At 39.3% G+C, this 13,035-nt stretch overlaps 1 long non-coding RNA gene and 1 pseudogene across 2 annotated transcripts; both read right to left on the bottom strand.

Moving 5' to 3' along the window:
* Nucleotides 1-655: 655 nt before the first annotated feature.
* The window catches only part of LOC118488208, a 105,266-nt pseudogene continuing 92,886 nt past the window's right edge, over nt 656-13,035 (bottom strand).
* On the bottom strand, nt 1,721-4,676 carry LOC118488377. 2 transcript variants are annotated; one of them, XR_004884437.1, is made up of 4 exons: nt 3,589-4,676; nt 3,353-3,500; nt 2,497-2,561; nt 1,721-1,919 (listed from the first exon to the last, which is right to left on the bottom strand). It is a non-coding gene; the product is annotated as an uncharacterized LOC118488377 (long non-coding RNA). The 2 variants fall into 2 exon arrangements; XR_004884436.1 differs by having other exon boundaries at nt 3,353-4,676.

Genomic DNA, 13,035 nt, shown 5'->3' with positions numbered 1-13,035 from the left:
CACCAACTCATAAACCGATAGCCGTACTATTCATGGTACTGGACATAATAAACAAAAAAAATGTTAATATTTATAATTTGTGATCATCTAAGATTTAATTTCTTTTTTATTGTTCTAAAGGCCCATTTTATAATGGTCAAATAAGATTAATGAAATCCACGACTTTTTAATTAAACCTTACGGCCAATGAAGTTGTTTCCAAGGGAGAGGTGGGGGAACTCCCGACCCCAGTTCCCCTGGTTTTGGTGGAAAAAGTTTCACCGAATATTGTGAGCTATCACCGATCCACGGGGAAGTGGGCAAGATGGGTAAGTGGATAAATTTGTTTTAGGGTATTTTGGGGAAAACTTGGACGACACCATGCATTTTTTGGATAGTGAGAGAAGTGAAGGAAAAGCAGATGTGGCGCTTATGTGTCACACGGGGAAATCTTGGGAGGCTGGGACGACTCCCTCCTCCCTTAGAAACGAGAAACAAAAGCAAAGACAAAAGACAGCGAGAAGTTGTGAATACAATAAGCAAAAGAACTTAGCATTCACATGATCCTTCCATAATAATACTTTATAAAAATATGTTATTAAATAAAGTATCTAAAGTCCGAGACAAAGAGGATCAACAAGGTGTTAACCCATACACTGTATATTAATTGCCCAACAGTTAAGTCGCACATTTTCCCGTATCGGGAAAGCTTTTATTGTAGCATATTATAAGATAATTTTAACGGTTGACATGTCTTACTTTGTAAAAGCTTTTGTACAAGGTGTGTTTGGGGGCAAATTTGACAGTATCTTTAGAGCTTTGACATCGAGTAGTCCATAGCATCCACAAGAAAATCTAGGAAAAGACAAAATTGGAATATTTAAGATATAACTGTGAAAAATAAAATAAGGAAAAAAGTTAATTGTATAACGGAAAAAACTTACCGACATCTTCTTTGGTGAAGCATAGTGGGGGAGTGATTCTAAACACATTTCCATAGAATCCACCTTTTCCAACTAAAACCCCTAAATCTGAAAATACAAAAATTGGTAGTATTCTTAGTTTATGGTTTTTACTTTTATAAAGATTAATGTACAGAAACGAAAAGAAAAGAAAATGTAAATCTACATTGGTATATGAGTTTGATTGGGTAACGAGTTAAAAAGGGTAATTTAGTTAGGGATGATAATCATGTCCGGTTAAATTGCACAGCTCCATTTTTTTATTCATGTTAAAAACATTAGTCTTACCCTATGTACACTTAAAGTCAAGCAATTCAAACACAACCCCAATGATCTAAATGGGATGACTATTTGTAACAAATGAGTATTGCATGTTAAGCTTACAAAATATATTTCTACTTTTGTTTTAATGGGATCAAATTTACCTTTCATCATCTTCATGATCTCCAATATTTCAGTGTTCGCTAGAGTTTTGAGTTTGCTACCAGTCACTAGTTCTATTCCAAGTATTAATCCTCATCCCCGGACATCCCATATAACTTCGGTATATCATATTATTAAACTTTTAACTTTAAATTTTATAAACAAAACAAAAAAAATATGAACTGGAGAGCTTATTATATATTCTTATGTTCCCCTTAAAGTCAAAGGGAAAAAAATGCAATCTTAGTCATTGGATAAAGATGAAATTAAATCCTGACCCTTATAATTCAGAAAAAAAGAAGGGGAGGTTTTTTTTGTCCACTTTGACTTTCTCATACCCCACGATCTATCTATAAAGTAACATATGTTTTAATTATAAACGTAAAACCCACGATCCACATAAATTAACTGACCTAAACAATTACACAAAAAACTTCTACCTGGTAGTTACAACTTACAACCCACGTTCTATATTTTGAAAACCACATTAGAATAAATACAAAACTTAATCAAAACCTATAACTGTGTGAAGAGCTTGCTGCCAAGAAATGCAACCTACAAAAAATAACATCAAAGTATTAACAAGTATCTTGGCCGCATAAATACTTGAAGTTACTACTAATAATTTTCAAACATGTTTATTGCCAAAAAAAAATCATCTTTTTTATATTAACCGTAGGTAATAAGCTTTGTTTAATAACAACCCCACATGTTAAAAAATACATTGGTATCAAAAATTTAAAGAAATAATAGATTTGTAAAGGTAGTGGTCGTGTAACATTGTTGAATGTAATTGTAACAAAAAAAATATTAATAATACAACCACAAAAAATATTACTAATACTTTTTGTTATTCTTGAGAAAAAAAACATAATACTATCCTTAATGGGACGTGTAAAAAAATTCACGAAAATACTATAAAAAAACAAAATATTAAAATTATCTACAGCAGAAGCAGCAGTTATTCAATTTAAAACAAAAAAAAAAATTGCCGTAAAAGTTTGAAAATTTCGACAGTTTTTATTGTGGGAAAAACGTGGGTTGCTGGATAACACGTGGCAGTATGTTGTTGTTTGCACATGTCATTTAAATGTGTATTTAAAGAGACAAGGGTGAAAAAAAAAATCATTACCTTGTCCTCTAAATATACACTCCTCTAAATATACACAAAACCGTATTTACTTCTGATGTTCAAACCTGCAAGCACAATCACAATGATGAAGATTCTGATATTTCCAATGTAAGTTTTGTTTTGAAACCTTAATAGTGTTTAATTGTTCCTTTTTAACATCTAAAGTGATAACTAACTATTTGTTTTTGCTTCTTTTGTTTTTATCTAAGATGTAAAAAGTTTTATCCTATGTGAATGTCAACGAGCAGATTACCAGAGAAGATGAAGAGATTCAAGTGGAAAACATGATTCAGAAAATGAAGGTTTATTACTTTTACTTTTTATTTTCTAATTTCAGGTACAAATATTAATTAAGTTGTATGATAAGTTGTATGAAGAGGCTACAACACTGTGATTATGTTAATCCTAACCATTCTTCATCGGTAAGTATTTATGTTTTTGTGTTTAATTTGTTTGCTTGTATGTTTAGTACAGACATATAAGACTTTATGCACGTGGTAAACACAGCAATACAAAAACTCAAAAGGAAACTTAGATACTTAACATGTTAACCATATAATATAGTAGACAGTTAAAGAAATTAAAAAGAACCACTTTGTGTAGAAATCTTATATTTCTAAATTACAAAACACAAACTTATATACATGCTTTCGTAATCTAATAATATATGAAACAAGTATATGTATGAGAAATAACTGTATAACAAAACAGATTTTAAAAAGCTAAAAAAATAAATTAACCCTATTTATTAAAGATGAATAGCTTTATTTTTTGAGATGTATAATATCATACGTCAGAATGAACACACATGTAGAATAATTAAAATATAGATAAAATGAAAACTTAAAACACGTACTCTGATATAAGGTCCACTGAAGTTGCACTAGCACACTCCCTTTACAAGCCTAACTCCAGTCCATCACATATTATCTAGCCCACTAGCCTAATCCCTTATCAATATCACAAGTCCATTTGTTTAGCCCACTAAAGATAAGTTTGCACACCTGCACAAAAAAATCCAACATAAAAAATTGAATAATGTAAAATAAAGCAAAACTGAGCTTAAGTAACAAAAACCCCATTGTGACTAACTCTTATCTGTTATGGTAACATCAGGCTTCCCGCACATCTGATTACATTGCACAAACATTTTGTTTCATTAGATGTCTGGAAAAATCACGCATTTATAATATACTTGTGCCATGTTTCTATGATAAATGTAAAACAATAATGAGAACATGGTTACCTCGTAAACAAGTTATGCCATTGTTTGATCCAATAGGTACCTCAAACATACGTTTAAGTTGGCAAAAAAAAAAAATCAATTGAAATGAACAAAAAAAGTTGTACAACTAATTGTACCCATAAAACTATAAAATTTAGTATAGCTTAGCTTTCTAAATTAAAACACATAGCGAACTTAGTTTTCCAACCTGATTATGAGTAGCAAGATCGTATTTTGGTACTTAGTATTTTGGTATCATTATCCGCACCCTAATCTCTCTCTCTAGCCGGCGATTATCGTTCCTCATGTAACCCTACTTTCTTCTTCGTAATCTTCTGATTAACATGTTTGATATTAGCGATTGTTCTCCAATCTCTAGTGCAGATTCTGTTATCAGTTGTGATCGATTTTAAATTAGGGTTTCTGTTTTCCTTCGTTCTTTATTGCCGACTAGATTAGGGTTTCTGTTTGGTTGCGGTCGTTGTTTGTTTGGATTTCTGTTGCATGTTCGTTGCTTTCTGTTTGATTATAGGAGAGAGTTGCCTGGTTTGTTCGTTCCAATTGGATTTCTGGTCGGTTTTGTCGAATTCAGTCTCTTGGCGGCTAGGGTTTGATACACTTCAATTGCAGGTTTCGGCTAGGGTTTGTCTCGGCTGCCGTTTTTCAGCCGGCAATCCTGTTTCCTAAATCTCTGTTGACGACTACTAGGGTTTCAATATGGATATGGATAAACTTAACAGTTCTGGTGTAAATCAACAGGATCCTCGTGGGAAGCCGCGATTATCCTTTGATGAAATTGCTGCACGGTTTATTGAAGTTGATGGGAACACATTCAAGCCAAAGCGTGGTTCTTCAAATATCATCGATGATCTCACAAAGGTAACTGTTCCGATTAGTTTGGATACACGAGATGTTGGAAAGGCTGATAATGTTTGGGATTTCTCTAGCAAGTTTACGCAAAAATCTGACCTATTTGGTGCACCTATATCGGCTGACAAGAGGAAACAAACAGGTTCTGGTTCTGCGGAACAATTATCCTTTGCAAATGTTGTGAAGGATTCTAAAGAGAAGGTTAAGGTAAACTTTAGGGTGATGGAATCGAATGAGGTTGTTGAAGGAGCTGACGTTGTCATTCCAGTGTCTTCAGTTCAACAAGTCACCGACAGGTATGCGAACACCTTGTATGGTTATTTTCTGGGTAAACGGCTGGCTTTTCCTGTGGTTGAGTTCTATGCAAAGAACAATTGGGCAAAGTATGGATTGTCAAGAATTATGATGAATGCTCATGGGTTCTTTTTCTTTAAGTTCACATCGAAAGAAGGGATGGATCAAATGTTAGAGGATGGACCGTGGATGATTAGAAACGTTCCAATCATTTTGAAAGAGTGGTCTGCCTCTATCAAGTTGGAAAAAGAGGAATTAAAAGCGATTCCAGTGTGGGTCAAGATGTATGATGTGCCGTTAGCGGCATTTACTGAGGATGGGCTCAGCTTACTTGCTTCTAAGATTGGGGTGCCTATAATGTTAGATTCGTATACGGCTACAATGTGTGCGGAATCTTGGGGAAGAAGCAGCTATGCTAGAGCTCTTATTGAAGTTCAGGCAGGAGTTGAGTTAAAGAAGAGTGTTACGGTAGCAATCCCTTCGTTGGACGGTCTTAGTCATTCAAAGGTGGAGGTTAAAATTGAGTATGATTGGGAGCCGTTAAGATGTCCTTCTTGTTGTGTCTTTGGTCATGAGGATAGCTCGTGTCCCAAGAACCCGCAGGTAAATTTGAATGGGGATACTGAAAAGAAGGAAAAGGATGACTTTCAGGTTGTAGGAGCCAAAAAGAAAAAACCAAATAATCAAGGGCTTCATATGAAAAACCAGAAGCCAAAGGTAGTTTACAGGCCAGTGGTCAACCCTAAGCCGAAATCGTCCTCAAAGAGTCCGGTGCAAAATCAGGTTTCAACGTCTAACCCGTTTGATATTCTAAAGGATGATAATGGTAATCAGGGAGGTTCTACTGTGGGTAGAGTGGAGAAGAAACTGTCAAGGGACAGAGAGGATTCGGATGAAGAAGTGGTTGAGGAAATCTACAATGAAACTAGTAAATTTATGACATCGGGTATTCATCACTCTTCTTCGTCTTCGAAAGCAGGGGCAAGCACCTCTTCTTCCAAGTTCTCGAATGGATAGGCTGTCTGCATTCCGTCTGAAGGGGCTGTTGTTTTGCGGCTTTTTTATATTTGATGATGGCGGTTGAAGATTATGGTTGTGTTTTTGCATTGTTTTGTCTACTAGATGTCGTTTCATGATGTATAGTAGACTAGGTTAAGGGGTGATTGTGACAACCCTCACAAAACCAGGTATCCGTACGACTTAATTAGCTATTAACTGTTGCCTAATTACTGTGCTTAACTGAGATTTCTGATAAACTGCTACTTGAATACTGATACATGAACTTACTTGCGTCAAACTTGCTTGCTGTCACTACACTATTTACATGCTGAACCCTAGTGACAAACTTGATGCACAAGAAGCACAGTAGCACTAAACGGATACACAGTGAACATGCTGATATAACCAGCATCAGGCAGACACTGCCTCTAAAGGCCTGAATGAGCCAGAATTATTTTACTACACCCATAGTATGTGTAGGGATACAAGGGTTGTATAGTTGCGTCTCTAGGCATAAGATACGGAAATTGGATGTGCCTAAAACGTACTTTAAGCACGAAACACAACACTTTTATCTACACACTAGCTTCTAGCTAATTAATAAAGTGCCAAAATACAAGGAATTATTCCTGACACTTTGCTGAATAAATTGTGTCGCTAAAAATATTACTTACGACGCTTAAAGGATATCTTAAGCACTTTAACGGATTCCTATCCGACCGAACAACCGGACAATACCCGGAACATAAAAATATTGCCAGGATTATTATTGGTATTTTTCTAAGCCAGTTAGGGTCCCTGATTACCCTAACACCCGCAATATAACACATTAAACAACTAACGGGGTTAGACCTTAAAGTAACCAACTTTAACTTAACTGAACTATAACTGAACGATCGAGACCCAACCGGGCGACCCCACCCCCCTTGGGCCGGTTCCATTGGGATGGAACTAGAGGGTACATCCCTTTGATTATTTAATTCATTTCGTGGATATCTAGAAGCCTCAAGATCCGATGGTCGATAACGCTTGGAAATCTCTATAAATGGAGCACTCTCTCACACACACAAACACACACAAGATCACAACTCACTCTCTCTCTCCCTTGTGCTCTCCCTCTCGGCCGAACATCACCACACCCAACCACCCATCTTCGGTTTTCGTCTTGCAAGTTCCAAGTGCATACAAGTCTTGAGGGTCACGTACAACGAAGCTTGGAACAAACGGAAGCTAAAGGACCTCGTGCATTTGCTTTTATCCGCGCCATTTTCGCCAAAGAACTTCCCTAGCCCCGAGCTAGAGGTATAACATTTAAAACTCATTTTTAATCATGTCTAAAGTGGTTAAAAGGATTTTTGACGGATAAAAGTCGGTAACCCACTTCTTGAATCATTAAAGTCTACTAAAATGTGAATATCGTTGGTTAAAAGCACATAACGCGTGTAAATGTCGTAGTATTTGAATATGTTGATTGTTAAGGCCCGATCTATGATGTGGTGGCTCTTATCATCGTTTAACCCGACTTTGTTAAGATCCCGTATCTTAACATAAGCTTGTTTCTAGCGGTCCGAGGGTTAAAAGGTGAAACTCCACCACACGGGAAACATGAACTTGTGTAAAAGTGTTTTAACATGAAAAATAGTATTTAAAACGAGCCGATCTACGTATGTACAAGTGGTATATTCGTAGGACCGGGTGTTGAGAAAATCATGTTTTATAAAAGTTGGTTAACATGTTAACAAATATGATTTTTATAGTTTACAAGTGTATAAACACACGTGAAACGAAAGATCCGACAAAATAACCATTTTTACAAAAGTTGTCGGGAAGTTGTAAAGAAAGAACTGTTATAAAAACTGGGTTTTTACAATACTAAATCACTTTACACATAGATCCATCAATTATAACGAGATCTACACCGTAGTTTTTGGAAAAACTACAAGTTCATGAAATGATGCGACTTTACATACTAGTCTACGAGTTTAATGTGTTGAAACTAATTTGAAGTGTTGAAACTTGTTTATTATGTTGGAAATTGATTGATTGAAATAAAGAAAGTGTTGAAATGATTTTGTAAAAGAAAATGATACGCTTGAAAGCGTGGCCACCTCCAGTTACAGGGGAAACTCTGGCGAAATTTTCCTAAAATCTAACACTTAGAATTATTTACAAGTGTTAGACTACTTTGACATGTTTTCAAATATATTTCGCCACAACTTTATTTATAAATAATCGGAGGTGGGATTTTCACAAAACTAAACGTGATAAATATATATTCGGTAAATATATTTTGTCACAACACTGTTTATGATTATTTTGTGAAAATGTATAAATATTATTTTTAGAGTAAAAATAATATTTACTAACTTGTCAAACCCAAAATAATACAAACGCTTATACGACAAGCATAAAAGTTACAACGGTAATTTCTATTACCACCTAATCATTAAAACGTAACTTACGCATTACGCGGAAATATTCACCGACACGTATGTTGTCAACGTATTATTTTGGAAAGTATTATGTAAAGAGAAAATATATTATTTTTGAGAAAAATAATTATATTTTGGAATGAGAAATAAAAATATATTAAGTGGGACTTAATGAGATAGTATAAATACACATGTATTTAAATCCCCCATCCTTGGGAAGGAAAGTAAAATACCAAGTATGTACACGAAACGGTTGTCTAACCGTCTCCTAAAAATATAAGTTATAAAGCTAAGGCACGGCCATCCGTCTAATAGAATTAGCACCTGTAGGTTGTTGCACAGCTTCGGATATTCGGATTACTTGGTAGAGATACGCATTCACTGTGAGTTCATGTCCCCCTTTTCTCTAACTGTTTTCAGTTTACTTAACTGCGGGGGTGAAATACATGTTACTATGATTTACGAGTACTTTACAACGGTATGTTTAACGTAAGGAGGTGTTATACGATCATGTGGGTGGATAGGAACAACATGGGGCCATTAGTCCTCATGGAGGGACCGAGGGACAGGAGCGGTAGATCTATCTGGGTGTAGCGAGCCCAGCCCCCGGCCAAACTAGAAACGGACCGTGGGGTGACTTTGTCCACATACTTTGCCGTGGCGAAATCTGCTAGGTTTGAGTCTCCCTATTTGCACTTCACATATGTCAGTGGCCTTGCAAACCATTGGTGATCACAAGTCCTCTTACACTGCTACATACCACAACTATTTTTATACTCACAAATGTTTTACCTACTCACCTACACGTGAACTCGCTCAACTTTATTGTTGATTTTTCAACTCACATGTATTTCAGGAAATTAAGCGGATCTGGCACGGTATGGAACGTTTTCCGCTGCACTGGTCATGAAGTCATCAGGGTTTAGGGTTGTGTCTCTTACCTGGACAAGACACAATCCCTAAATCACGTTTATGTTTTGTTATAAGTTGTAATGTTACTAAACAAGGATATGGTTGCATGTTAAAAACAATGGTATTGTATGACGTTTTCAAAAACTTAATGGATGACTTGCATGGTTTTTAAATTCATATAGCTTTGTTATGATTAAGCTATGGTATTAAGAAGTCACACAAATTAACCACGCTTCCGCAAAGCCAGGGTGTGACAGCTTGGTATCAGAGCTCTGATCATAGCGAACTAGGATTCCTTCTCGAGTCTAGACTATGATCACTAGGGCTCTCACGAAAACATTTTTACTGCATACCACTTAAGTCCAGATCCAAAACCTTTTTATAAACAAATGTTGAGCACATTTTATTCATTATTCTAGGCTCAGTCTGGGAGGCTGAGGTTCGGCTAGTGGGACTAGGAAGGACAGTCTGGGAGGCTGGGAGGCTAGTGGGACTAGGAGTGTTGCCTAGTGGGACTAGGAAGGACAGTCTGGGAGGCTGGGAGGCTAGTGGGACTAGGAGTGTTGACTAGTGGGACTAGGAAGGACAGTCTGGGAGGCTGGGAGGCTAGTGGGACTAGGAGTGTTGGCTAGTGAGACTAGGAAGGACAGTCTGGGAGGCTGGGAGGCTAGTGGGACTAGGTGGATTATGTGATTATTATCTGGTAACTTATGTGACTATTTGATTCACTGATTTTGTGCTTATTCTGTGTTATGTTACAGACCCATGGATTCACCAGCTACAGGTGGATCAGATACCACTGGACCTCTACCGTTAGTGTCAGACGATGTTATGTCTTCGGAGCATGAGGTGCACACCTCAGACTATACTAGCACCGACGATGACGACTTCCAGCCGTTCGCGTTACCCGACGGCGCCGATGAGCACACTGATGACTCCTTGCCCTTTGCTTTACCCGACGGCGCCTATGAGCCTATCGCAGACCCACCTGCTGAGTACCTCCCTATTGTTGCGATTCCGGCACCGATTCCTCTTGCTTCTTACCCTGCGTATGAGCTTTTACCAGACGCCGATGCCGACGGCGACATCGAGCTTTACGAGGACGAGCCATTTGAGGACGAGGATCCTGACGTAGCTCCTCTACCTGCTGGCGGTCTCTTGATGATAGCTGACGTCCCAGCTGGAGACTCGCCCATTCACTCACCAGTCCCAGACTCTTTTGAGTCTGTGGCTTCTGCTCCGTCTCACGAGGTGAGCATTCAGCACTTTGTTCATGACTCGGACCCTGACCAGGCATCTTCTGCCGCCCCTATTCCGAGTTTCGCTTTCGAGCACGATGATATTGAGGATTCGGATCCTGTTTTCCCTCCAGGATTTGATCCTGACCGTGATATCGAGTATATTCCTATGGACCAGCTTGTAGAGGACCCTGTTGATCCTGCTGACCCTATCGGTCCCATTGATCCAGACTTTGATTTTGATATGGCGTTTGACGACCCGGAGCCTGCCGTAGCCCAAGAGCAGGCAGCTGCTTTCGATCCTGTGCATGAGCATGACTTGGTGCATGCTGATGTTCCTGTGATCGAGGGCGATCATGTTGCTGCTGATCCCATTGTTCCTTTACCCGTTGGTGACATACCTGCTGATCCTGTTATTGATCCTGTCGATCCTGATATTGCACCTGTTGACCCCGTTATTGCTCCTATCGATCCTTTACCCATCGAGCCCGAGCACGCTCTTTTTGCTGAGCACATGAATCCTCCAGATGAGGAGGCACAGCACGGGTGGATACCGGCGGACGAGGATGTTCCACCATTTCCCCCACATCACACTGGCACACATCATACTGATTTCTCATTTCAGATCCCATCATTTATTCCTCCAGCGGGGCCTGGAGAGGGCTCTTCAGCCCACCCTTTCGGTCATGTACCGATGACCATGCCATTCATGCCTCAGATAGCATCTATCCCATCTTCTGTTGCACCTATCGATCTTACCAGCACGCCATACTTTGGTCATCTTCCTCATCGATGCCACCCACTGATCCATATCATCCATTCCATATGGGACATACCATTGAGGACGTCTTGATGTCCTTTGTCCATCAGCATGATTCCCATACACAGCGACTCCAGGAGCTCGAGAGAGCTCAGTTATCTTTTGGTCCATATCTTGGTCAGACATCTTCATCTTTTCAGCCTGTTCGATCATTACCTCCTGACTTTGCTGCCCGACTTACGACTATGGAGCAGCAGATTGCATCTGTTATTCGCACTCAGCAGGCGATGGAGGAGGATTGGCTTCACTTACGCCGCTTACTCTACACTCACTTTCCCCCTCCTCCACCCCCATCCGCATAGGGCTCATTGGTACCGTAGTGGTAGGCGATGGTGAGACGACCGCGATTGTGACTGCACAGCCTTTTGGAGACCATCTGACGATACTGATTTTTGTTGATATTTGTTGATGTACTGGATGTATGTGACACTGATGTGATATTGTTTTGACAGGGGTGATGTAGCCCCTATTTGATTTGTGATTGTATGATACAGTGACGTACTGATACCCTTACCACATTATGGTCTCGATATATATAACAATCGCCGTATTCTCACCATATCTGATTCACTTGATTGCTTATTTATGTTTTGTGACATGGGATGTTGTAAGTATGATATTTGCAACATGGGATGTTGGGACATGGGATGTTGTATGTATGATATTTGTGACATGGGATGTTGGGACATGGGATGTTGTGTGTATGATATTTGTGACATGGGATGTTGGGACATGGGATGTTGTGTGTGATATATTGATAACATGAGATGCTATATGCTATTACTATTACTATATACGTATGTTTACTTTGGCCTAATCGACGTACGCATCTTTAGAAGATGGCACCAAGACGTCAACCGCAGCCGATGCCCACTACTCCTGAAGAACTACAGCAAGTTATTGCTGCCGCCATTGCTCAGTATGCTGCCTCGCAAGGAGGACCAAGCGGAAGTAGCTCGAACATTAACGGCAACCAAAACCCTCCTCATGGGTGCACCTACAAACAATTCTTGGACTGTAAGCCCATCAACTTCGACGGCACCGGTGGTGCTGTTGCTTTCGTTCGCTGGGCGGAGAAGACTGATTCCACCATCCGCATGAGCAAATGTGCGCTCGACCAGCAGGTCACTTACATCTCAGGGCTGTTTCTAGACGGAGCCCTATCCTGGTGGAACTTACAAGTGCAAACACTAGGCGAAGCTGCCGCCTACGCCCTGACTTGGGCCGAATTGAAAGAGCTTATGCGCAAGAAGTACTGTTCCCGCGCAGAAATTCAAAGGTTGGAGACTGAATTTTGGCACCTAAAGATGGATGGACCAAAGGTTGCAGAATACGTCCAGAGGTTTCATGACCTATCTCAAGTGGTTCCTTATATGGTCACGCCTGAATACAAGCGAATTGAGCGCTTCATTTGGGGATTAGCTCCCCAAATCATTAGCATGGTGACCTCCTCCAAACCGACAACTATCACGGAAGCCATTGATTTGAGCGTGGCTCTCACTGAGGAGGCAATTCGTTTAAACAAGTTTGATGAAGTCAAGGCGAAGAAGACAGAGACTCACGTTGAGTCCTCAGGAGATAACAAAAGGAAGTTTTCAAACTTCAAACAAGGCGTCAGCATGGCAGTAAAGGAAGGAAAATCAACTGGTAGTACCAAGAAAGGGAAAGGGTACCAGGGCACCCAGCCCAAATGCAACAACTGCCAACGCCACCATACTGGCAATTGTAACGTGAAAGTTTGTGAATCTT

This window comes from Helianthus annuus, chromosome 16, assembly GCF_002127325.2.
Source record: "Helianthus annuus cultivar XRQ/B chromosome 16, HanXRQr2.0-SUNRISE, whole genome shotgun sequence".
Classification (NCBI taxonomy): domain Eukaryota; kingdom Viridiplantae; phylum Streptophyta; class Magnoliopsida; order Asterales; family Asteraceae; genus Helianthus; species Helianthus annuus.
The sequence above is the reverse complement of the archived record's forward strand: the minus strand, read 5'-3'. Positions and strand labels throughout refer to the sequence as shown.